The 26981-nt window shown below is 43.7% G+C and overlaps 1 pseudogene; it reads right to left on the bottom strand.

Annotated features, from left to right (window-relative positions):
* Positions 1–5579: 5579 nt before the first annotated feature.
* Positions 5580–23443, bottom strand: LOC144581230 (glycogenin-2-like; annotated as a pseudogene).
* Positions 23444–26981: the final 3538 nt, after the last annotated feature.

The following is a 26981-nucleotide window of genomic DNA, read 5'->3' as shown; positions in this document are numbered from 1 at the left end:
CCAAAACAGTGAACCATACAATGCTTTTGGGTAGCATTTTTCAAAAAGATTTGGTCACAAAAGTTATTCAGAGGAATATCTTCTAAGCTTGTAATTCTACAAACAAGCTTATTTTTTGGTGAAAGGCTCCCTCACAAGCTCATGTCCACCCCGCTCCAAAAGGGCATAGAATATTATGTGATCTAAATCGACCAGCAATTGCCTCCATTTGACAACTCTTCATGCTTTAAGTTCTCAATTTCAACAGTAGTTCTCTACAAATTTACTAGTTTTTCTGCTGCTAATGGTATCACAAACGTTGTATCCCTCTAACACAATATTTCATTTTAGGGGCAACTTTGGGTACACTTGTTTGTTTTCTGTTCTCATTGTTTTTCCAAGATTATGCCCTGGATTCTAGACATCTTCAATGTGTGATCAATTTCTTCTTCAAGTGCCTTATCTCAAAGAGAAGTCAGTGAACTGTCACACATAGAGCCAACATCCCCAGAAACACCTTACACACTATGACAGGGAGGCTGCAGGATCACGTTTCTATTGGCAGAGTTCCAGCCTTACCTATGAGTCCCATGCAGTAGCCACGGTGCTGCAGTAGCTCGGCAAAAGTCGTTTCATTGGTAGGAAGACCACCTGATCCACCAAGCCACGTGAGGGCACGATTCAGGTTGCAGGGAGACACCATCCCTAAATTCACAGATGGCAATGGGTTAGCACCATAGTCTTTGCTAATAGCAGATTCATTGCAACATGCTTAAAATTCTCTCCTCCTGCACCTCCTCAAAGCCATTCTTCCCCAAGTTTTCTCTTGCCTTTCTGGCTATATGTCCTTGACTCTCCTTTTCCCACTTGCTAAATGCAAACTTTACCTTGGAATTACAGTTGCCAGAATAAATATGGGACACTCAGTTACATTCATATGAATTTCAGACTAACAACAAACAACCTTCATTAGCTTTTCATGTAGAGGCTGATAACCTTCAATGCTTCAATAGCATCTGAGGATACCACTGCATTTTAGCTGGATATAAATACTCGGGTAATTAGCTGGATATAAATATATTTTTTAATGTATCATTGAGAATCTGAAATGAAGAAGTGTGACAATGTCTTTATATATATATACGTATATTTGAGATGGAGTTTCACTCTGTCACCAAGGCAGGATTGCAGTGGCACAACCTTGGCTCACTGCAAACTTCGCCTTCCAGGTTCAAGCAATTCTTGTGCCTCAGCCTCCCGAGGAACTGGAATTACAGATGTGTGCCACACACCTGGCTATTTTTGTTTTTTAGTAGAAACAGGGTTTCATCATGTTGGCCAGGCTGGTCTCTAACTCCTGGCCTCAAGTGATTCACCCACCTTGGCCTCCCTAAGTGCTAGGATTACAGGTGTAAGCCACCATGCCTGGCCTCCATATTGTTTTATGTAGATTTATACTGGTAGACGAATTTACACACCTATAGTTTAAACGGAATTTACAAGAAAACCACAAGTGAAGATCAACAAGAAATAAATAAATGATAATTTCAGACAGGGCTTGGTGGCTTATGCCTGTAATCCCAGAATTTTGGGAGGCAAAGGTGGATGGATCACCTGAGGTCAGGAGACCAGCCTGGCCAACATGATGAAACCCCATCTCTACCAAAAATACAAAAACTAACCGGGCCTGGTGGCAGGTGCCTATAATCCCAGCTACTCAGGAGACTGAGGCAGGAGAATTGATTAAACATGGGAGGCAGAGCACTCCAGCCTGGGCAACAAGTATGAAACTCCATCTCAAAAGAAAAAAAGTATTTCAGGGTCTTACCTTGGAAGAAGAAGAAAGTAGACTCTACATAGTGTCATTGATAGGAAAGAGGAACAGTTTCACTAAGGGTTTCATTAGACTATTATATTGGTGTTGAACTGTTTTGCTGAAATTTTTGATAAGTAGAATGAATTAAACTGAACAGTTGGTATCAAATGATTAAAAATATACACATGACAATGACCACCAATCACTTAATTTTGTTCTTAATTTTAAAAAATAAATTTTATTTCACTGTAATCAATACTTAGAAATTATGCCAGGCATGATAACCTACTCCTGTAATCCCAACAGTTTGGGTGGGCCAAGGTAGTTGGATTATATGAGGCCAGGAGTTTGGGACCAGCCTGGCCAACATGGTGAAACCCCATCTCTACTAAAAATACAAAAATTAGCCAGGTGTGGTGGTGCATGCCTGTAATCCCAGTGACTTGGGTATTGAGGCAGAAGAATCACTTGAACCAGGGAGGTGGAGATTGCAGTGAGCTGAGATCACACCATTGCACTCCAGGCTGGACAATAGAGCAAGAGTCTATCTCAGAAAAAAAATTCTGAAGTTGTAAGTGTGATGTTTTTGGAAACTTATACAGATTCATATCTTTATCCCTTTCCATACATGGTACTGTGTTATACAGAGACTGCTTATCTAGAAACCAAACTGTTTTGAACAAAATGGAAAACCTTGAATTATGAAAGAAGGTCATTAGGCAACAAAAATAGATAATAATATAACAATATTTATGAGACAAAAACTTTCAATATTTACTCTTACTTTTACTATAATTCTAATTAACCTAATTAGTTCATTCTTGAAGTGTATTGGGTGAAAACTACTACTTGGAAGAAAATTCATACAGAAAAATTTTTCACTGAAAAATTAAACTGTGAGGGCAAGTATAGTAAAATTATGACAAACAAATACTAGAATTAAATAAAATACAAAAGTATGGGGCAGTATTTCACATAGAGGATGATAACCATGAATACTTCAATAGTGTCTAAGGTCACCTCTATATTTTAGCTGGGTATAAAAATTGTTGTTCATAATATTGATTTTGAGTGAATATTTGTAGGTATTGATTCTCAGCTAAGTTGCAAAGAAAAACATTTAATTGTCATTATATCAATTTGGCAAGTCTAAATCTTGAAATTATGGGGTCAAGTAAGAGAATATGTAAAAGTGTCATTTCATGTTTGTTTTCTCAGTTATACTTTTTTCCCAATTGTGTCTAGTTTTCCAATCTCATTCTCAGAGATGGATTATATCCACTTACCTCAGAACCACTGCACAATCTCCGCTAGCTTAAAGACATTGGAGCCTCTTGGGAAATCTTAGCACAAAAGTACTTGAAAATGGGAGTGTTCACCATAAGTTGGCAAATTGCCCCCAAGAGGCCTAAACTCTGTCACTATATGCACAGAGATGGGCAGGTGTGGTTGTACCCAGTGAGAGGCACACCTGTTAAAGCTGTCCAAGGGATAACATCCCCCTTTGAATTTAGATTCCTAATACTCTGAGTGACCATTTGGGAATTCTTACAAAAATTTGCAAAAACTAATCATTATAATACATTCTGGTGATACTGAAATGTTGCTGCCTTTTTATTGCCTCACCTGATCTGATGGGGTACCGGCCGGTCAGGAAGGCAGCCTGACTTGGGGTGCACATGGAAACAGCTGCAAGATGCTGCATGAGCATCACTCCCTCACTTGCCAGGCAGTCAATGTTACGTGTGCTGCAGACCGAAGAAAAGTTCAGCAGGTGAGTTTCTAAAAATTCTCAATACAATGATTCAGGCTCAAAGCTATTCTATTTTGGGAAAATTGACTCTATTTCTGGTAAAACTGAAATCCATCTTTTTAAAACTTTAATCTGGTTACTTCCTTCGATTTCTGGTAAACCTAAAATCCATCTTTTTAAATCTTTAATCTGATTCCTTCCTTAGATGCACTGATGGTTAGAAGCAAATGGAAATGTAAGTATAAAATATATCTTCAGTCAAAACTATTACAAATGAATACAGGTCACTGTGTATATAGTTTTGTGAGTCTAAGACCAAAATGCATTTCAATGGAAAAGTCAGCCAATTTGTTCTTATCAAGGACCTAAAATTAATAGTTAATTTAGATTAAGTAAAATTTTAATGTGTTTCATATTTTTTTAAGAGACAGGCTCTTGCTCTTCTGCCCAGGGTGGAGTACAGTGGTGCAATCATAGCTCACTGCAAGCTGGAATTCCCTGGGCTCAAGTGATCCTCCCACCTCAGCCTCTCAGGTAGCTAGGTCCACAGGTGTGCACCACCATGACTTACTAATTTATTTAAATTTTTATTTTATTTAGACAGAGTCTTACTCTGTTGCCCAGGCTGGAGTGCAGTAGTGTGATCCCGGCTCACTGCAACCTCCGTCTCCTGGGTTCAAGTGATCCTCCTGCCTCAGCCTCTTGAGTAGCTGGGGTTACAGGTCTGAGCCACCACACCAGCTAATTTTTGTATTTTTAGTAGAGATGAGGTGTCACCATGTTGGCCAAAGTAGTCATGAACTCCTGACCTCAAGTGATCTGCTTGCCCCAGGCTCCCAGATTTCTGGGATTACAGGTGTCAGCCACCATGCCTGGTCTTAAAATTTTATGCAGAGATATGGGGTCTTGCTATTTTACCCAGGCTGGTTTCAAACTCCTGGCCTCAAATGATCCTCCCACCTCAGCCTCCCGTTAATGTATATCTTATGGTAAAATTGACCTATTTTATAACCAAATTGTGACATTTTGGAGTTTATTTCCCATTTAGTTTGTCTAATATTTTAAGGTCTTCAAAATGTTGTAAAAATTTTGTAAAACTTATAGAATTCTACAGGTTAAGAAAAAAAGATAGATGTACCTGTTTTCCCATAAGCTAAACCATACCCAATCTTCATCCCATGTGTACGACTTTTTTTTCCATAATCCCACAGAAAGATGATAATAAAGGCTGGGCGTGGTGGCTCATGCTTATAATCCCAGCACTTTGGGAGGCCAAGAGGGGCTGAACACTTGAGTTCAGGAGTTCAAGACCAGGGTAGGCAATATGGCAAAACCCCACCTCTGCAAAAAGAAACATAAAAAATCAGGTGGGTGTGGGGGCTCATGCCTGTAATCCCAGCTATTCAGGAGGCTGAAGAGGGAGGATCACTTGAACCTGGGAGGTCAAGGCTGCAGTGAGCCAAGATCCTGCCACTGCACTCCAGTCTGCCTGACAGAGTGAGATCCTGCCTCAAAAAAAAGAAAAAGAAAGAGAAAGGAGAAAAGAAAGAAAGAAAGAAAACAATAAGAAGGAGACCAATGACTTCATAGCTCACTGCAGCTTTGAAGTCCTCAGCTCAGGTGCTGCTAACAACTCAGCCTCCCAGGGAGTACAGAAAACAGGTGCCATCATCACATTCAGCTTATTCTTGTAATTTTTGTAGAGATGGGGTCTTGCCGTGTTGCCTAGGCTTGTCTTGAACTCCTGGCCTCAAGCAATCTGTCTGCCCTGGCCTCCCAAAGTGCTGGGATTATAGGCATCAGCCACCAGGCCCAACCCAAGTTCAACACCAAGTACAGTCACACAAAAAAATGCTGGCCATACATATGACAGTGGGCCCGTAGGAGTTTATCCTGCATTTTCACTAGAGCTTTGTGAGGCTTGGATATGTTGAGAACCACAGATACTTCCCACTATGTGACAGCTGCCTGCAGCATTCCGTGCAGTCACATGCTCTATGGGTGTGTAGCCTAGGAGCCGCAGGCTCTACCATCCGGCCTGGGTATCCGGGAGGCTGCATCATCTAGTGGCGGGATGTTCACACAATGACACAATCTCCTAACAACTCATTTCTCAGACCGCATTCCCGTTGTTAAGTGAGGCGTGGTTGTCTGCTCAATGGCTGACGTCGGGCAACACCTGCAGAGCTGAGTGTGTGCAACAGAGACCATAAGGTGGGCAACTCTGAAAATAGCTACCATCCAGACCTTTACAGAAGGACTTGCTCCCCTGATTTATATGCCTGGATTGTCGAGCTGTTCTTTGTACTTAGCAAGGATATTTCCAATGGTTCTCTCAACTGCATGTTTCCTTGTGCACTTCCTGACGTCTTCCTATACCCCTGACTGGCCGTATTCTTCAATTCCCACCTCGATCTTCAGGCAGCCATTCCCAGATAAGGGGAAATGCGGGGAGGCTGCAATGTGGCTACAGGCAGCAGTCCCGTCCTCCTCCTCAAATGTCCAGGCTGCCCTGGCTTACTGTCAAAGCTGCCGTGTTCCACAGCGTGCTGCAGCAGGAGTTTATGCGTGTGGAGTGAAGGCTGGAAGACAAACACCCCGCTATTGAAGCAATCCGGCCATCCTGGGTCTGGGGCTGCAGAAAACTCTCCCCGGTCAAACAGCTCATCCACATTGGACAGCACCTGGTGAAGCAACCATGGAGAACCTGCCACAATGCTTCTTTTTTTCTTTTTCTTCTTTTATTTTGAGTGGAGTTTTGCTCTGTCACCAAGGCTGCAGTGCAGTGGTGTGCTGTTGGCTCACTGCAGCCTCCACCTTCCCAGTTCAAGCAGTGGCCCCACTTCAGCCTCTTGAGTAGCTAGGATTACAGGCACCTACCACCACACCCAGCTAATTTTCTTATTTTTACTAGAGATAGGGTTTCACAAGTTGGCCAGGCTGGTCTCAAACTCCTGGCCTCAAGTGATCTGCCCACCTCGACTTCCCAAAGTGCTGGGATTACAGGCACTAGCCAGTGTGACTGGCCAATGCTTCTTTCTGCAAAGGCAGATTGAGTTTACAAAATAATACAGTAGGAACTTTAGGATGGGCCTGGAAATGCTTGATGGTTGGAAACCTGCGTCCAGTTTTTGTTTTTTGTTTTTTTTTGAGTGACTCTTAAGACTTTCACACTTATGCTCAAAAGAAAAACATTTGTGAGAAAGACTGTTCTGTGGTTGATTTCAAGTGGTTGAAGTGACACTGTCTAAAATTATTTCCTCAAGGTTCTTAAAATCCTCCATGAAATTCTCTTAATTGTATATCCTCAACACACGCAAATGTCAGCAATGACATTACAGAAACTCATAAGCAGAGAGGTTTGAAAGTCAACATAATGTAATTAATTGCCTTATAGAGCTTGACAATTAATTTCAGTTCTTCTTTACCTGGTGGTCCCCAAGATTTTTGGCAATAGGGACCAGTTTCCTGGAAGACAACGGTGGTGGGAGATGGTTCCAGGATGATTCAAGCACATGACACTGATCGTGCACTTTATTTCTATTCTCATTGCATTGTAATACGTAATGAAATAATTCTACAACTCAACATCATGTAGCATTGGTGGGAGCCCTGAGCTTGCTTTCCTGTGAGTAGAAAGTCCCATCTGGGGCTGATGGGAGACAGTGACAGACCATCAGGCCTTAGATTCTCATAAGGTGCGTGCAGCTCAGATCCATCGCACGCGCAGTTCATGATAGGCTTCTCATCTCTATGAGAATCTAATGCCAGGGCTGGGAGTGGTGGCTCATGCCTATAATCCCAACACTTTGGGAGGCCGAGACAGGTGGATCACGAGGTCAAGAGATCGAGACCATCCTGGTCAACATGGTGAAACCCCGTCTCTACTAAAAATACAAAAAATAGGCTGGGCACGGTGGTGCGTGCCTGTAATCCCAGCTACTCAGAAGGCTGAGGCAGGAGAATTGCCTGAACCCAGGAAGTGGAGGTTGCGGTGAGCCGAGATCGCGCCATTGCACTTCAGCCTGGGTAACAAGAGTGAAACTCCGTCTCAAAAAAGAAAAAGAATCTAATGCCGCCGCTGGTCTGACAGGAGACAGAGCTCAGGTGGTGATGCCAGTGATGGGAGTGACTGTAAATACAGACGAAGCTGGCTCGCCTGCCCTTCACTCACCTCCTGTTGCGTGCCTTGCTTTCCAGCAGACTGGTGCCTGTCTATGGCCCCAGAGGTTGGGGAACCCCTGCTTTAACACATGTGGATTTTCTAAACTAGGCAACACTGTTCTGATTATCATTCTTGGTTTCTTCTTTCTCCAGACCTGATTTTACTTAACCAAGACAATCCAGAACTGACTTCTAACACTCCACCTTCATTTCCCATTTTGATATTCCAATTGATGTTTTTGAAAGTGCCCACTGTGTAGGTGACTAGCCCACATAGTGATTAGGAGATGCCACAGCTTAAAGGGCCCGGTGTACCAGTCCACACAGGACCACATAATTCAATATACAATCATGGTGACAGGTTTTTTCTTTTTCTTTTCTTTTCTTTTTTTTCTGAAACAGGGTCTTGCTACGTTGCCAAGGCTGGAGTGCAGTCACATGACCTTAGCTCACTACAACCTCTAACTCCCAAGTTCAAGAGATTCTCATGCCTCAGCCTCCCAAGTAGCTGGGATTACAGGTGTCCATCAGCACACCTGGCTAACTTTTGTATTTTTTGTAGAGACAGGGGTTCACCAGTTACCCAGGCTGTTCTCAAACTCCTGGCCTCAAGTGATCTGCCTACCTCAGCCTCTCAAAGTGCCAGGGTGGCAGGCATGAGCCACTGCACCCAGCCACAGGTTTTTCTTTCCTAATGGTTCTATTTTGCTTGTGTAAAATATTGTGGTTATAATTCATTCCTGGGGTAGGAACATGTCTTCCAACTCCTCATTCTCTTCAGCAGGGTCTAGCACAGTGCCAGGGGTATGTCTGATTGTAATACACTGAATACTCTGTTAGAAATAGAAATGCACATGACCTCACAGGCATCTGCCAGTGAGAGGTGACAGCTTGGCCAGCATGTTGAAACCCTGTCTCTAAAAAAATTAGCAGGGAATGATGGCGGGTGCCTGTCATCGCAGCCACTCAGGAGGCTGAGGCAGGAAAATCACATGAACTGGGGAGGCGGAAGGTGCAGTGAGCAGAGATTGCACCACTGCTCTCCAGCCTGGGAGACAGAGCAATTCGGTGGCTCACACCTGTAATCCCAGCACTTTGGGAGGCCGAGGCGGGTGGATCACAAGGTCAAGAGATCGAGACCATCCTGGTCAACATGGTGAAACCCCGTCTCTACTAAAAATACAAAAAATTAGCAGGGCGTGGTGGCACGTGCCTGTAATCCCAGGTACTCGGGAGGCTGAGGCAGGAGAATTGCCTGAACCCAGGAGGTGGAGGTTGCGGTGAGCCGAGATCGCGCCATTGCACTCCACCCTGGTAACAAGAGCGGAACTCCGTCTCAAAAAAAAAAAAAAGAGTTGACAGCCTGCTTAAGAATGGAGAGATGAGGTCTTGGAGGTTTCTTATCAAGTAGGGAATCTTCACTCACCAGAGTGTCTGCGTCCAGGAAGACACACTTGTTGTAGTGAGTGAGAGTCCAACAGTGAAGCTTGGTGAGGGTGACCCCAAGCTCAGGTCTCTTCAGAAAGGCCAGGTGGATGTAGTCTGCACTATCGATTAGATTCACTTCAATCATTTCATCGAACACCTTGGATGTTCATGGAACACATGTCTGTGCCAATTAGGAGGACAGTGGGTGAATATTTAGCACAGAGCTGCCTCTTCCTTTGGGAGGGTGCTGCTTTGCTGCTCACAAACGTGGAACAGAGAGATTTCCCCACTGGCCTCCTTGCGATCTCCATGTTCAGAGCTCATTTCCATGGATGGCTCATACTTGAATGCAAACGTCAATGGTGTGAAATGCCACCGTACTGGAAGAATCAACCTACTACTTTAGTAATGTACCTGAGCTAAATGACTGAAGCTTTAGGGGTGCATAGAAACCACCACAATTCGTAGGACATTTTGAAATGATTTAAATATTTTTGAACATGCTTCTTTGATAGCCAGTGTTATATTTTTCAATCAACACAAAGCACAATGATTGCTCTAAGTTCAATATTTTCATATTCATATATTTAAATCCATGCAAGGCCTGGCGTGCGGTGGCTCATGCCTGTAATTCCAGCACCTTCAGAGGCCAAGGTGGGCGGATCACTTGAAGTCAGGGGTTGGAGATCAGACTGGCCAGCATAGCGAAACCCTGTCTGTACTAAAAATGCAAAAATTAGCCAGTCATGGTGGTGTATGCTGAGGCACGAGAATTGCTTGAACCTGGGAGGCAGAGCTGGTGGTGAGCCAAGATCACACCATTGAACTCCAGCCTGGGAAATAGAGCAAGACTCTGTCTCAAAAAAAAAAAAAAAAAAAAGCAAAAAAAACAAAAACAAAAACTGAAGAGCAATCTATAAAATAATTGACAGTTACCTAGATTGGATAGTGGAACAGAATCATATCAAATGCATCCATTTATTTTTAACTTTTTGTTTCCTTGTTTGTAATTAAGCTGCCTCTTGCGCTACTGTATGTCTGGGTTTTATGTTTATTTTTCCATTCAGAAAGTCTATCTTTTTTAAAAGGAAGTTTAATCCATTCATGTTTATTATGATCACTGTTATATTTGGATTGAGTCCCGCAATTTTGTTTCATGTTATTTTCCCTTTTTTACATGTATCAGATGTTCTACTTCTTTGGTGTAATTCTCTTCCTCCCACCTCTGATTGTGTGAATCGGGTTTTCTTCAATCCACGCATTTCCCATTAAGGCTCTGAAAGGTGTACAAATGTTTTCTAGTTTTCTGGTGGTGACCACCTTTCAACTGCCTAAGCTGATATTTTCTACCAAATATAAAGATAGTCATTATCTATGTCTTCTTCCCAGATGAAGCAAAAACGTGAACATATGCTCATTCTCTCTTTCTTCATTGCTCTTTGAATTGCCTCCCATGTGAAATGTTAATTCCAGATTATTTTCATAATTATGCATTAACACATTCAGACTTAACTGTGTTTTATACATTTATTTATTCATCACTGCTTCCTGTGTGCACTGTTATTATTATTATTATTTTGAGACAGGGTCTTGCTCTATCATCCAGGCTGGAGTGCAGTGGTGTAATCAATCATAGCTCACTGCAGCTTCAATCTCCTGGGCTCAAGTGATCCTCCCTCTTCAGCCTCCTGAGTAGCTGGGACTATAGGCATGCACCACGACACTCAGCAATTAACAAAATTTTTAGTAGAGACGAGATCTCACTATGTTGTCCTGCTGGTGTTGAACTCCTGGACTCAAGTGATCCTCCCACCTCAGCCTCCCAAAATGCTGTGGTTACAGGCATGAGCCACTGCACTTGGCTCCTCTCACCTTTCTTGGATTCACATTCCATTTTGCTGGAGTCACTCAACTAACTTTTTCCTCAAAGGTCTTTGAGCGATACAATTTTTGTGCATCTGCATATTTGAAAAGTATTTGTTTTGCTTTCAAATTACGGTACTAAAGCTGAATACAGAACTTTTATTTCAAAGTTATCTTGCACCAGAATTTTGAGACATCAATTGTCTCAACTGATAGAGAAAGGCATTTAGGATTTTTCTTCATTTTTTCTGCTCTGAAATTGTACCACTTTGTGGTAAAACTTGAGCTTTCTTCATTCACTGTGCTCAGCATCTGGAACACTCTCAATCTAAACATTTTTCTCAGAGCTGAGATATAAGAGTAGTTACTTCTCTCTTTCTCTCTCTCTTTCTTTCTCTGTCTCTCTTTATTTTTCTTATCTGTCCTTCCTTCCTTCCTTCCTTCCTTCCTTCCTTCCTTCCTTCCTTCCTTCCTTCCTTCCTTCCTTCCTCCCTCCCTCCCTCCCTCCCTCCCTCTCTTTCTTTCTTTCTTTTTCTCTCCTATTTGACAGATGTTGAAGTTCTCCAGCCTTTTATATCTTAGCATTTCTCTTGGACTCTACATTTATTTGTAGGATTTCACTGCACAGTATTCAAGGTAACTGTTTCTCTGAAAAAGTACCCATCTTTCAGCAAATCTTCCTCTGCTTTTGGCCCAGTTATTTATGGAATTTATGGCATCTTCACCACAGTTGCATAAAGATCCGGGCGGGGGGAGGGCAAGAGAAGCAGCACTCCACCTCACTACATATGGCACTGTCATTTATGTCCTTACATCCTTTTGTTCAGCTCTGCTCATTTCCCTATGATAAAAACTCCTGGAAGCAGAATTACATTTCATGAGTACGGTTAGTTCAAAGCTATAAACGCAGGCTCGTGGCACGGTTTCCCTACAAAGAGATCGCTCCACAACATGCTGGTAGCACACAGCCTGAGTGAAGGGCCATCTCCCACCACCCACAGCCCTAGTCATTGCTCACGGCCCATCTTCTACTCCCTGACCACTACAGAGCACCATCCCTCAATTCTCCCCATGACTGTGAAATACACAGGAAAAGGTCGTACAAAACCTCGACCCAGTCTGCAACACTAAACCCTTCCCACCATTTCTGTCATGTTGTTTCAGACTATTTGAAGTTCCTCTTGAGTAGATCTTAAGTCCACCTCGATAAAGGCAGGCAATAAGCGATAATCACATGATGGAGAATGCAATATCCATCCCCTCAAGCATTTATCCTTTGTGACACAAACAATTCAATTATATGCTATAACGTCATTTTTCTATCCCTTCCCCCAGCTGGGAAAATAACACAGGGAATCTGCTGGTGTATTTTTGAACCTCAACATAGTCAGGTTTTTGTTTTTGACCAAGTCTTGCTCTGTTGCCCAGGCTGGAGTGCAGTGGTGTAATCTCACCTTACTGCAACCTCTACCTCCCGGTTCAAGTGATTCTCCTGCCTCAGCCTTCTGAGTAGCTGGAATTATAGGCACCACCATGCCCAGCTAATATGTTTTCTATTTTTAGTAGAGACGGGTTTCACCATGTTGGTCAGGCTGGTCTCAAACTCCTGACCTCAAGTGATTCACCTGTCTTGGCCTCCCAAAGTGCTAGGACTATAGGCGTGAGCCAGCATGCCCGGCCCTACTTTCTTTTTTTAATTTTAAAAATATTTAACACTGGATACAACGGCTCACGCCTGTAATCCCAGCACTTTGGGAGACCGAGGTAGGCAGATCACTCGAGGTCAGGAGCTCAAGACCAGCCTGGCCAACATGCTGAAACCCTGTCTCTACTAAAACTACAAAAATTAGCCGGTCGTGATGTTGGGTGCCTGTAATCCCAGCTACTTGGGAGGCTGAGGCAGGAGAATCAACTGAACCCAGGAAGTGGAGGTTGCAGTGATCCAAGATTGCGCCACTCCACTCCAGCCTGGGAGACAGAGCAAGACTCTGTCTCAAAATATTTATATCCTATATATATATATTTGAAGTGGATGATTTCTTTATGATGGTACCACTTTAGCTACTGCCTTTGCTTTGTGTAGGTAGCACTCACATTGCAATGATTTTCTGAAATAGTACGTAATTCAAGCTTTCATTTGTACCTGGATTGAGTTGTTTAGGAGAGCACTTCTAATTTAAAATGTCTGAGGACACGTGGGTTGGTTTTTTCTTTGTTTTTTCTCTTTTTAGTTTAGCTATTAACATCTAGATTTATTATTTCATTGTCAAAGAACGTGACATTCAGTGCCTGCTGCAACTGCCATATTAAATGCCTCCTCGTCCCATTTGTATATAATCAGTTTTTCTAAGCGGTCCATGGTTGGTGTAAGAAAATAATTATTGCTGACATAATGTATGACACTTAAGAGAAGCCTGTGCTTTATTCACGAGACACATTGTTTATGTATTTGCTTTATTTGTGAATTAAAGACAAAGTGGATTATAAAAGGACATTATAAAAACAAAAAGACTCCTTGGCAGGGCGCTGTGGCTCATGCCTGTAATCCCAGCACTTTGGGAGGTCAAGGCAGATGGATTGAGTGAGTCTAGGAGTTCAAGATCAGCCTGGACAATGTGGTGAAACCCTGTCTCTAGTAAAAATACCAAAAAATAAAGATGAAAAATCAGCCGGGCATGGGGGTGCATACTTGTGGTCCCAGCTACTTAGAAGGCTGAGGAGGGAAGATCACAGTGAGCTGGGATAGCACCACTGCACTCCAGCCTGGGCAACAGAACGAGACCCTGTCTCAAAAACAAACATGCTAAAGGAATTGAGTTTTCAATTTCCATGGTTGTGAGAATGAACAGTAACCATACCCAGTATTGTTTTTTAAAGTACTGTGAAGCTGATCCCACACATGTTTTCACATGATTCAAAGATTCATTACAAATGTCAGAGGCCCATTGTGATTGCCTGCCAGCCAGGCCTGTGAAGAAGGTGGTCAGTCATCAGAATAACTCCGGGGACCTCTAGTGGGAGAGGTGACCCTCTTTCCACAGGACCCAGCTGGGCACAGGCCGCATCTCTAAGCCTTACCTGAGCAGGCTGGACACCTGAGGAGTAATCAACACCATGAGCTTCCTCGTCAACCTGTGTCTCCTCAGTGACTGACCCAGGACCAGGGCACCCTGGCAGTAGATGTCATTGGTGGCCAGTGTGACAAAAGCCTGATAAGTCACTGTGAAAATCAACAAAAACACCAGAGTTACACTCGTGAGGCATGGCAGGGGTGATGGTCCCATAGTCACCTCCTCTCCTCTCCCGAGCATCATGGCTGGGACCCAGCCGGAGGCTCACACGTCATCCCAGCACTGCGGGAGGCCAAGTCGGGTGAATTGCTTGAGCTCAGGAGTTAGAGACCAGCCTGGGCAACATAATGAAACTCCATCTCTACGAAACATACAAAAATTAGCTGGACGTGGTAGCATGCTTGTAGTTACAGCTACTTGGGAGGCTGACGTGGGAGGATACTTGAGCCTGGGAGTTCGAGGCTGCAGTGGGCCATGATTGTTCCACTGCACTCCAGCCTGGGCGACAGACTGAGACCCTGACACAAAATAAAATCACGACTTGTGGTGAGTAGTCAGTGCTCTAATTCACATATACATTTCCGTTCATTCTAAACAAAAGAAAACACAGAAGGAGTGTGAAGAAACCTCAAACATGAGGCAAAGTCAACCCAACTGCTATGGCCATTTCCTCATGCTGCAATGCCAGGGAAGCTCACAGCTACAATCTACATGAGTTCCAGTCCTTTCATTTATATTGTTTCACTCTTGAAAACTCAGCCAAAGTGTTTAGATCTTAGGTGAAAACAAAAGGCAAAAAGTGGAAGCAATGGCTTGATTACCTGAGTTACAGCAAAGATGTAATCCACCTCAGTCAAAACAACTGTGCTCTGCGCTAGTGCAGTGGCTCATGCCTGCAATCCCAGTGTCACAGGAGGCCAAGGAAGGAGGATCGTTTGGGCCCAGGAGTTTGAGACCAGCCTCCCAGCAAGACCTCATCTCTACTGAAAACAAACAAAAAAAAATTAGCCGGCCTGGGCTGGTGGCTCACACCTGTAATCCCAGCTCTTTCAGAGGACAATGCAGGTGAATCACCTGAAGTCAAGAGTTTGAGACCAGCCTGATCAACATAGTGAAACCCCATCTCTACTAAACATACAAAATTAGCCAAGTGTGGTGGTGCATGACTGTAATCCCAGCTACTCGGGAGGCTGAGGCAGCAGAATCTCTTGAACCCACAAAGTGGAGGTTGTGGGGAGCCGAGATCATGCCATTGCACTCCAGCCTGGGCAACAAACGAGAAACTCCATCTCAAAAAAAAAAAGGCCAGGTGAGGTGCTGCATCACTGTAGACCCAGCTACTTGGGAGGCTGAGGAAGGAGGATCGCTTGGGCACAAGAGGTCGAGGCTGCAATGAACCAGGATTGCACCACTGAACTCCAGCCTTGGCAATAGAGTGAGTGCCTGTCTCAAAATAAAATAAAATAATTGTAAAAAAAGAAAGAAAGAAAAGAAAAAAATCGTGCTTTGTAAAGAACAGCCAAATGTTATTTAAATTCTGGACAGATTGTTTCTTAAAAAGATTTCAACTCAGGGATGTATGAGGCAGGAGAGGTGACATAAAGGAAAGTATATTGATTCATTAGGTAGAATGTGCTCAGCTTCCTAATGCCTCAGTAGGAGAGGAAGGAACTCTCACAGCAGATATAATTTATGGCAGTTTTAAGTCTCTGCGCATAAGACTGATGTGAACTTCTGTAATGACTTTCGAACCACTTGATTCTTGGGCACTCAAGCCCCTGTTGCCAGGAGGAAGACAACAGTCAGGAGGGCAGCCAGCAATGCCAAGTCCCACACAGTGTCTACCCCAATATACTGTCTATGGAAATTAAAATTCTCAGCATGCAGGCGACCATGGCGCCTTCCCCGGAAGCAACACTCCGAGCAAAGCCAGCCCGCAATTCGCACTAAATATAACAAACACAAGTGTCCCAGGGCTGCCTTCTCGACCTTCACATTCCGATGGGGTGAATTCCAAAATGAGCCTGTTACAGCTGCTCCTGTAGACAACTCCTCCCCACCCTTGCACGAAGAAGGAAAGAGAATTCCCGACATCCCCATTACAGACAGCAAACTTTACAACTGAATTCTGCAGAACAAAAGATACCTATCTGTCATCAATCTATATCTAGCTATCCATCATCCACCCATCCATCCATCTATCCATCCATCTATCCTCTGTCTATCCATCCATCCGTCTACCATCTATCATCTATTTATCCATCTACCTATCATCTGTCTACCCATCTATCCATTTATCTTTCATCTATCTATCCATCCATCCATCCATCCATCCATCATCTATCAATCTTTTATTTATCCATCTATCATCTATCATCCATCCATCTGTCTGTCATCTAACAGTTCTCTGCACATCTATTGTTATCTATCTATCATCTATCTCTATCTATTGATCCATCTGTCATCCATCCATCATTTATCTATCCATATATTCATCCATCCATCATCTACCAATTCTCTGTACATATATTTATTATCTTATAGAATCTATCTGTCTCTATCATCTATCAATCCATCCACCTATCTATCTCTATCATCTATGCATCTATCCATCTGTCATCTGCCAATTCTGAGTACACTTATTTACTATCTATCTTACTATAATCTGTGTCTATCATCTATCTGTGCAGTCTTGCACCCATCCATCTATCTATCTCTATCATCTATTCACCTATCTGTCATCTATCCATCCATTCACCTATCGTCTATCTATCCATCTACCTATCACATGCCTATCCATCCATCCATCATCTACCTATCGTCTACCAATTCTCTTCACATCTATTATTTATTATCTAGCTTACTATCATGTACCTCTGTTATCTATCTATCTACCTATCTATCTAATCCATCTATCTCTAACATCTATTTATCATATATCATCTGTATCTATTTATCTATTATTTATGGATCTATCATCTTTCTATCATCCATCTATCTATCTCCATCATCTTTCTACCTATCACCTCTCTATAATCCATCCACCTATCTATATCTATTATCCACCTATCATATATGTGTCCTCTATGCCCTCTAGGTGTCTACTTATCTATGTCTATCAATATTTCCATCATCCACCTATCATGTATGTGTCCTCTATGCCCTCTATGTATCTACTTATTTATGTCTATCAATATTTCTAGCATCTACCTAATTATTTCTACCACCATCATCTACCATCTATCTCTAGTTCTCTTAATTACTAGCTTTAAAATGATAATAATGGTGATTACTACTCCTTTAGACATTTCCAAAGGCCTGAGCTCTGATCAAAATTACCTCCCAAGAACAGGCATAGCTGTCATGAACCTGTTGAGTCGTCTGTTAGGCTCTTTTGTCTCTAAGCAGAGGAAAGAGATGGGAGAGAAAGCAGACACTGGGGGCTGGTAGGTACAGAGCCCAGAGCTCGCCAAGGTAAAGGTGCTGTGTGAACTTCACCCACAGACCTCAAAAATCAGATAATGCATAAAACAGAGCCAGAGATCCAATCCCCTACCCCATCCTCACCAAGGTTTCTCTGATCCATATCTTGAAAGAGTGTGGAGGCAGAAAGAACTACCAAGTTGAAGCCCCAGTGTTGAGCCCTAAGTGTGAACACATTTCTAAGCAGCATAATGGGTATCCCCAAATCTAAACATATAACCTGCTTAGAGCTTCACCTTTCCATTAAAACTCTCAGAATATTAATGGGAAATTAACACAACATAAAACGAACCATTTTAAAGTGCACAGGTTACTGGTATTTACTCCATACACAATGTGCAGCCACTACCATCAGGTAATCCAAGGACATTCTCATGTCCTCCAAAAGGAGGCCCTGTACCCATTATGCAGTTACTCCCCACTCCCTCTTTCCAGCCCTGACAACCACAAATCCACTTTCTATCTCTATATTCCTATTTTGGATATTTCCTACAAATGGACTCATACACTACGTAGTCTTTTTTTTATTTTTCTTTTTATTTATCACAATAAACTTTACATGACATAAAATTCACCATTGTAAAGAGCACAATTCATCACAATGTTGTACACTCACCACCTCTGTCATCACCCCAAAAAGAAGCCCTACATTCATTCAGGAGTCTATCCCCATTCTCCCTTCCCCAGCTCCAGACAACCACCAATTCACTTTTTATCTCTGTGGATTTGCCTGTTTGGTACATTTCATGTCAATGGAATCAAACACCATATGGCCTTTTGTGTCTCACTTCTTTCCATCAGCATGATGTTTTCAAGATCCATTCATTTTCACCAATTCAACCATGTCACTAAAAGTGTAAACCGGGAATCTTCCAAGCAAAGATGGTGGACAGAAAGCTCCTAGTTTCTCTTTCTTTCCTTCTGAGATAAAAGGAGAACACACTAAAAAGTGTGCTATGAACCGCCAAGTGTGAACCCCAAGCCAACAAGGAGGCAAAAAAAAACCATCAGCCAATAACAGAAACTGGAGAAGTCACCGAAATTCTGCAAAATTCTCAGAAGCCCAATATACCCATCACCAGGGGAAAGTCAGATAAGAGGATCTACTCTAAAGGAAACAAAAATCTCCCCCCAAAAATATTTACCACCACATAAAAGTGGAATTCCTAACCTGTAACATAACCTTGACAAATTCAGACAAGTCAGGAACCCTTGGAAATGGGCACAGCTCAACTTACATTCCTCATTTTTATACATGTGGATATAGAGCATTAACACAAATTTGAAAAACACCTTCACCAAAAAAGAGAGAATTGAAAAGTTATGGGGTGGAGTGTGAAGAACCCCACAAATACCAGGCAGTCCATGAAATAGAAATTCAAGGACAGACAGACATAAAAATTCTGACTGCACTAATTAGTTTTATTTCAAAAGATTAGGGGGAGAGGTATACAACTATAAACCAAGAATCAAATGCTACAGAAAAGATCACTCCAAGGAGAAGAAATAGTTCTTAGAAGTTTAAAACATGATTTGCTGGAATCAAAACTGCATGGAGATACCATCTCACACCAGTTAGAATGGCGATCATTACAAAGTCTGGAGACAACAGATGCTGGAGAGGATGTGGAGAAATAGGAACACTTTTACACTGTTGGTGGGAGTGTAAATTAGTTCAACCATTGTGGAAGACAGTGTGGCAATTCCTCAAGGACCTCGACATAGAAATTCCATTTGACCCAGCAATCCCATGACTGGGTATATATCCAAAGGACTATAAATCATTCTACTATGAGGACACATGTACACAAATGTTCATAGAAGCACTGTTTACAATAGCAAAGACCTGGAACCAACCCAAATGCCCATTGATGATAGACTGGACAGGGAAAATGTGGCACATATACACCATGGAATATTATGCAGCCATCAAAAACGATGAGTTTGTGTCCTTTGTAGGGACATGGATGAAGCTGGAGACCATCATTTTCAGCAAACTGACACAAGAACAGAAAATGAAATTCTGCATGTTCTCACTCACAGGTGGGTGTTGAACAATGAGAACACATGAAAACAGGGAGGGGAGCACTACACACTGGGGTCTGCTGGGGGACATAGGGGACAGACAGTGGGGGGTGACGAGTTGGGGAGAGAGAGCATGGGGAGAAATGCCAGATATAGGTGATGGGGAGGAAGGCAGCAAATCACACTACCACATGTGTACCTATGCAACTATCTTGCATGTTCTTCACATGTACCCCAAAACCTAAAATGCAATTTAAAAAAAAGAAAAAATATATAACTTGCTGGAGTGAAAATGGAGTAACAGAAGGTTTGGAAAGTGTCATTGAGGAAATCTCTCAGAAAGTAGAACAAAGGGACAATGGAAAATTTCAAAAAGCTAGAAGCCTACAGGAGCGATTCAAAAGGTTCACCAACATACGTTTCAGAAGATGAGAATAGAAATAAAAAATAGAAAGAAGAAAAGTTTTCAAAGAAATTAAACAGAAAATTTTCTCAACAGCAGAAAATCAGTCTTCAGATGTAAAAATCCCAGAAAGGATGCAGCAAGAAAAAGAAAACCAAGAAAGAAAAAGGGAATAGAAGGAAGGAAGGAAGGAAGGAAGGAAGGAAGGAGAAGGGGAGGGAAGCGGAGGGGAATGGGAAGGTGAAGAAGGGAGGGAGGGGAGAAGGGGGAGGGGAGAGAAGGAGAGTGGAGGGGAGGAGAGCAGAGGGGAGGGGAGGGGAGGAGAGAGGAGGGGAGAGAAGAGGGGAAGGAAGAAGGGGAGAGGGAGAGAGAGAGAGAGAAAGAAAATCAACAGCCCTTATCCTGACAATATGTTTCTGCAATTTAAAAACACCAAGGACAAGGAGAACATCTTGAAAATGCCAAGAAAATAAAAGCAAAATAAAAATATACATCAATCCTACAAAGGATGAGACTTAGACTTCGTATCATGAATAGTAGACACTAAAACAGAGCACCATATCTAAACTCTGAGTGCAATGGTCCTCAACCTAAAATTCTATACCCAGACCAAATAGCTAAAATTCTATACCCAGGGCAATTAGTACATCTGCTGCACATTTAACTACCATGTACCATTTCTCTGGCAAGTATTGGAGTATGTGTTTCATACTGAGAATGGACTTGTATTCATTTAATTCACAAATAGATTTTTGGCACATGCCCGTAGTCCCAGCTACTTGGGAAGCTGAGACAGCAGGGTTGCTTGAGTCCAGAAATTAGAGGCCGCAGTGAGAAACAGTTGTGCCACTGAACTCCAGCTTGGGTGACAGAACAGAACCCTGTCTTTAAAAAGAAAATGTGTGTGTGTGTGTGTGTGTGTGTGTGTGTATTTAATTGCAAAGCAGATGGCAAAGTAAAAAAAATATAAATCAAATCATACATACTATGAAAAGAATCATCAGCAAAGTAATGTCAAACTGAAAACAAAGTGCCATTTACAATTTTTAGTCTTTCATTGGCTATATTAAGATTTATTTGTAATCTCCAATGTACAGATTATGGAAATCTGAGGAACCATGTTTAAGGACCATGTGAATTGAAGAATAGAAAGGAAAAAGGATTGCATTGTTTAGGAACTACGATGACAAAGGTAAGACAACCCCCGATAGGGGGGCATTCTTTTGAGATTTTCTCCTGAGCTGACTTCTGTCCACCTTCGAGATGCTCAGAGGCATTGATTCCCCTCTGAACTTCACCAATGAATCTGAGAATGGGGGCTAAATCACACTCCAAAGGCCAGACTTTGGGATTTTCCTTCAGAAATAGATGATTGAGGTTAGACCTTGCTATTTAGATGCCTGGTCCTGCAAGAACAAGCTTTGCAGAATATTTGCCATGCCAACTCCTATACCCAGTAAGGAAGAGTCCACTGTCTCCAATCCCACATACTGACCTGCACTCTTGAGGAGCAGAGAGGAAGAACAGATAATGTGTAAAATGAAACTTGGCATCATCTGACCTGGGTCATGAGCTCCTGAACTGGCAGATTCAGATTCCTATTACCTACCTCCTAGGTCTCCCTAAGAACCCCAGAAGCCTCCTCTGTGCAGAGCATTTATGACATGAATTCTATGGTAAGGAGAAGTCCACTTGCCTCCAGTCCCATATTCTACTCTTGTATAACTAACCTGAGATCTTAAGAGAGAGGCACCACAGAAAATGTTGGGGTTTTTGTTTATTTTGCTGTGGTGGTGGTTTTGGAGACAAGGTCTCCCTCTGTTGTCCAGGCTGGAGTGCAATGGTATGATTTCAGCTTACTGCAGCCTCAACTTCCTGGGAGCAAGCAATCCTCCCACCTCAGCCTCCTGACTAGCTGGACCACAAGTGCACACCACTACGTCCAGCTATTTTTTATATTTTTTGTAGAGACAGATGATGTTGCCGAGGCTGGTCTCAAATTCCTGGGCTCAGGTGATCTGTCCACCTCGGTCTCCCAAAGTGCTGGGACTGCAGGTGTGCCCCTGTGCCTGGCTTTTTTTTTTTTTTTTGAGACAGAGTTTCACTCTTGTTACCCTGGCTGGAGTACAATGGTGTGATCTGGCCTTACCGCAACCTCCGCCTCCTGGGTTCAGGCAATTCTCCTACCTCAGCCTCCAGAGTAGCTGGGATTACAAGCATGCACCACCGTGCCCAGCTAATTTTTTGTATTTTTGGTAGAGATGGGGTTTCACCATGTTGACCAGAATGGTCTCAATCTCTTGACCTCGTGATCCACCCGCCTTGGCCTCCTAAAGTGGTGGGATTACAGGCGTGAGCCACCATGCCTGGCCCTTTTTTTTTTTTTTATCAGGGTGTTGCTCTGTCTGTTACCTAGGCTGAAGAGCAGCAGCATCACAGCTCACTGCAGCCTAGAGCTCCTGGGCTCAAGCCATCCTCCTGCCTCGGCCTCCTGAGTAGCTGGGACTACAGCTGCTCACCACTGCACCTGGCTAAATTTTAATTTTTCTGTAGAGGTGGGTTCTCTTGCTCTGTCACCCAGGCTGATCTCAAATTCCTGGCCTCTAGTGATCCTCTGGTCCTGGCCTGCCAAAGTGCTAGGATTATAGGTGTGAGCCACTGCGTTAGACTAGAAAACATTTAAAGTGGGTCTCACATCAACCACCCTGAGTGACAACTTTCCTCCTTTGCATTCTGTGCTCTACCATGTAGATTCTGCTCCCAGTTATCTGTCTCCTCAGTCCTTAAAACCACATCTTCGCCAGGCACAGTGGCTCACGCTTGTAATCCCAGCACTTTCAGAGGCCAAGGCGGGTGGATCACAAGTCAAGAGATCGAGGCCATCCTGGTCAACATGGTGAAACTCCATCTCTACTAAAAATACAAGAAATTAGCTGGGCAAGGTAGTGCGTGCCTGTAATCCCAGCTACTCAGGAGGCTGAGGCAGGAGAATTGCCTGAACCCAGGAGGCGGAGGTTGTGGTGAGCCGAGATCGTGCCATTGCACTCCGGCCTGGGTAATAAGAGCGAAACTCCGTCTCAAAAAAAAAAAATAAACAACACATCTTCTCCCCCAACATACAGTGAAAGTCATCAGCTGCCCTGGAAGCCAACCCAATGACAATGGTTTCCCCACTGTCTGCAAAGTAAGCCGGGTCCATACTGCTGGTCATCACATCCCTCGTGCTCAGTCCCCACATCCACCTGAACCCCTCCAGGTCTTCAAGCATATCCTATGAGTTGAAACCATGGGCTACTGTCACTCCCTTAACTCACCTGGAATTCCCTCTTCTCCCAGGCACATGGTGACAATAGTAAAGACCATCCATCCCTCGGAGATCTTCCTGCAAACCTTGCTCCCTAAGACAGCCCTTCTCATCACAGTCCCTCACCTCCCATGAGGCAGGACCCTTCATCCATCTTACCTACTGCACTCATCTTGCTTACCAGTGGGCTCATCACTGACTCCTTTCCCTAGCAAACTCATGAATGAGTTTCCTGGGGCTGCTGTGAGAAAGTACCACAAACTGGGAGGCTTCAACAACACACATGCACTCTCTTATGGTTCTGAAGGCCAGGATTCCAAAACCAAACTGTAGGGGAGGGTCCTTCCTGCCTCTTCCATCTCCTGGTGGCTCCAGATGTCCCTGGCTTGTGACCACATCACTCATGTCTGCCTCCATCTCCACGTGGCCTCCTCTGTGTCCGTGTCCCTTCTTCTATCTCTTAGAAGGACACTTGTCATTAGTTTTAGGGCCCACCCAAGTAGTCCAGGATAATCTTATCTTGAGATGCTTAACTAATGACATCTGCCAAGACCCTATTTCCAAATAAGGTCTGTAAACCTAAACTAAAATTCTAGTCCTCCCAACTATGTAAATGGCCAATGGCACTCCAAAGTTAACCTGGAAAATGAGAGCAGGCCATACTAAGAAGGGATGGTCAGACTTGCCTCATCATACCGTCCTCCCTTTAGGAATTCAGGAAAAACTGACCACAATGAACATCAGCACAGACCTCAAGTCTGATAAGACCCATTTACAGTCTATTGTCTCTGAAGACTGCTACCTGGAAGCTTCATCTGCACGATGAAACCCTGGTCTCTACAACCTCTTCCCATAACCCATTTTCAAATCTACCTATGATCTCACGCCACCCCCAGCAACTCTCTTGCTTCAAGTAGTCCCACCTTTCAGATCAAACCAATGTACATCTTACATGTATTAACTGATGTCTCATGTCTCTCTGAAATGCGTAAAAGCGAGCTATGCCCCCACCACTTTTGGCCCAAGTTGTCAGGACCTCCTGACGCTGTGTCATGAGCATGTTCTTAACCTTGGCAAAATAAACTTTCTAAATTGATGGAGACCGGTCTCAGACACTTTTGGTTCACAGGTCCCATTCACAACTTCTGGGGGAATGTGAATTTTAGGGGGGGACACTGCTTAGCCCAGTCCACATTGCTGTGCACATAAGCTGCCCATACAAGAGCATCTGCTTAGAGAAAGAGGAAAGGATTGAAGCTGGAGGCAGAAGACAAAGAAGGTGAAGAGGCAGAAGATGTCTATGTGGACCTAAGGACCTGTTCTCAGTGCATTACACGTTCATTGTGAATTCAAGTTCCAGGCAATTCCCACGCATGAGACTCTGCTAGGTACTGGGCCCAGCAGCTGACAAAGTGCAAGCTCTGTCCTCAGGCACCTGCAGCTCCATGAGAAACATCAGCCCTAAGAAATGAGTGTTTTATTGCTGCAAGCCAAGTCCTGTGGCTGGCAGCAGTTTTTGAAAGGGCACCGTATAGGCTCAGGGATAAATGATCAGGAAGAACTTATCTAGGAATCAGTGGATCAATAACCAAGAATGAATACAGCTCCCGTCCATCCAGGGTCTAGACGAGGGGTACCTATGTACTATCATTAATTCCCTTTGCAACACAGAAATGTGCTTCAAAAATGAGAAAACCAGGCTTCAATGATTAATTAAACGTCTCAGGTCACCTCTGACTCCAACACCCACAAAAGCCCTCAAAGGAGCTACTGTGTCCTGCCTCCAATAAGAAACTGAATTAAAAATAAGGCAAAGATGGAAGAGGTGAAAAAAGCCAAAGCCAGAGGTGGAGATGATAGGTTACATCAGCATTCCTGGAGGACGAATCCTCAGTGTAGCAGCAGTGGCCGGAGAACAAGGACCAACGGGGAGGTGGGTGAGAGGGCCCGGACTATGAAGGTGATATGCAGCATTTCTATTATGCTCAGGCGTATGAGGAGCCATTTGAGGGTGCCAAGTCCTGTAAGAAGGTCTCATCTCCATTGCCAGGGAGGGCCCTCTGGCTGTCTAGACAGGATGATGGAAATGAATTGGCCCAAAGCAGGGTGCAGAGGACAGTGAAGAGAAATGGGGAAATGATCAGCAATTGATCCCCACCTGTGCTGGTTTTACAGCTCTTCATGAGGACACCAGTGACAACTAAGAGAAATGGCAAACTGATCAATGGCGGGTAACCAGATGCACTGGTTTTTTGCCTCTTCGTGAGGATCTCAGTGACAGTGAAAAGAAATGACAGAGTGAGCAGTGATTGATAACCATGTGCGTGGGCTTTTTATCTCTTCATCAGGACGTGAGTGATGACTAAGAGAACCAGCAAAGTGATCGATGATTGGTAACCACGTGCTCAGGTGTTTTGATCTCCTCACGAGGATCTCAGCGACAACTATGAGAAATGGTGGAGGGCTCACTGATTGAAAAGCACCTGTGCTGGTTTATAGCTCTTCATGGAGACCTCAGGGAAAACGTTAGGATTAATGGTTGTTACAGACGGGTGGTAACCTATTCTGAAATGCCTATGAGAAAACCCTAAGCCACAGGACCTCAGAAACTGTCTGTGTTTGAAGATGAGGATGGTAAGGTGACTGAGGTCAAATGAGGTCACTAAGGTGGATCCAGCAGCACTGCTGTCCTCCCAGTGAGAGACGAGGACACAGACACACACTGAGGGATGACTTTGTGAGGATACAGAGAAAGATGACATCTCCAAGCCCAGCAGAGAGGCCTCAGGAGGAGCCAGCCCTGCCCACACCTGGACCTCAGACTTCCAGCCTCCAGGACTGTGGGAGAGTCAAGGTCTGCTGTTTAAACCCCCCAGTCTGTGGGACTTTGTTATGGCGGCCCCAGCAGGCAAACACAGCAGGATTCAAATGAATGAGTTATCCAATTATGGGCTGAATTGTGCACCTCCAAAATTCATATATGAATGTTGTAACCTCCAGGCCCTCAAAATGCGACTGCATTTGGATATAGGGTCTTTAAAGAAGATATTAAGGTAAATGAGGTCACTAGGGTGGGCTCTGGTCCAATAGGATTGGTGTTCTTATAAGAAGAGGAGATTAAGCCGGGCGCGGTGGCTCACACCTGTAATCCCAGCACTTTGGGAGGCCGAGCCAGGTGGATCACCAGAGGTCAGGAGTTCAAGAACAGCCTGGACAACATGGTGAAGCCCCACCTCTACTAAAAATACAAAAATTAGCCAGGTGCGGTGGTGGATGCCTGTAATTCCAGCTATTCAGGAGGCTGAGACAGGAAAATCGCTTGAACCTGTGAGCTGGAGGTTGCAATGAGCTGACATTGTGCCACTGCCCTGCAGCCTGGGGGACAAGAGTGAAAATCCATCTTAAAAAATAAAAGGAGAATAGGACACAGACACACACCAAGGGAAGACTCTGTGAGGACCAAGCCTACAAGAGAGGCTTCAGGAGGAAGCAGCCCTGTCCACACCTACCTTGATCTCAAACCCAAAATACAGCACAGACATGGCTACATTTAGAGTAAGAGTTTTATGGAAATACTGGACGCTCTGTTTCTCTCTTTGGTTTAACATGGGTGAACACTGACCACAGTCACATAACGACAAGACAACACCAGCTGGCACAAGAGCTCTCTCCAGGAACAAGGGATCTGACAC

Source organism: Callithrix jacchus, chromosome X (genome assembly GCF_049354715.1).
Source record: "Callithrix jacchus isolate 240 chromosome X, calJac240_pri, whole genome shotgun sequence".
In the NCBI taxonomy this organism is placed as follows: domain Eukaryota; kingdom Metazoa; phylum Chordata; class Mammalia; order Primates; family Cebidae; genus Callithrix; species Callithrix jacchus.
The sequence above is the reverse complement of the archived record's forward strand: the minus strand, read 5'-3'. Positions and strand labels throughout refer to the sequence as shown.